This window comes from Penaeus monodon, chromosome 25 (genome assembly GCF_015228065.2).
Source record: "Penaeus monodon isolate SGIC_2016 chromosome 25, NSTDA_Pmon_1, whole genome shotgun sequence".
NCBI classification, from domain to species: Eukaryota; Metazoa; Arthropoda; class Malacostraca; order Decapoda; family Penaeidae; genus Penaeus; species Penaeus monodon.
Window position 1 is genome coordinate 39732577 of NC_051410.1, and position 779 is coordinate 39733355.

Genomic DNA, 779 nt, shown 5'->3' on the forward strand with positions numbered 1-779 from the left:
GGCCAGTTTCCCATGCTTTAACTACGGTGTGTTAAAACAACCGTTTAATCTACCTCATGTATAAGTATATATCGAATACTGTGACGCTAATACTCCCGATTAGCCCTGACAAACCATAAGGTTAATTAAAGAAATCCCCTTCTCGTAAAACAAAGGGGTTTCTTGGTGCTGTATAAGGCAGTGTGTTTGATATAAGTAAATGATTATTACCCCTCTATGGCCCAGTGGTTAGTGACTTTCAAGGCCCATGTTTCTGCAGTTACTGCAATGGCGATAGAATTCTGTATTGTCATGACACCAGGTTCATCTCCTTTATTTCTGCGGCAGCAAACATTTGCAAGGTCAATGCTAAGTAGTGTTGTGTTTTAATTAATGCACGTGGACGGGATTTTGCCGAAGATTCACTTTCGTCAGACTCCAGAAGCACTGTACTTGTTTCTATTCAGGAGGACCCTATCTATGTTTGGAAAAGATTCTGAAAAAAAAAGTCCTCAGCTGTGAAGCTCTTGCCTTTCCCAGAAACGATCGAACTCGAACAGTACTAGTGACTCATTTCTGTTTCGAATGCATTGCGTCATGGAAAAGTCAGCGGGCAAATGAAATTCGATATCTGGGGGGGAGATAGGCATCAGATACTGAAGTGTGGCGTTCAGCACGGCTCAAATATCGCTAGTAATCTTCACGACAGCATTTTGTATCCGTATCATCTGGTGAAGAAGGATCTGTCTCCCATCCTCTCTCCCCTACAAAGGGATGGGTGGGCGAGGAAAGTGTGGCGT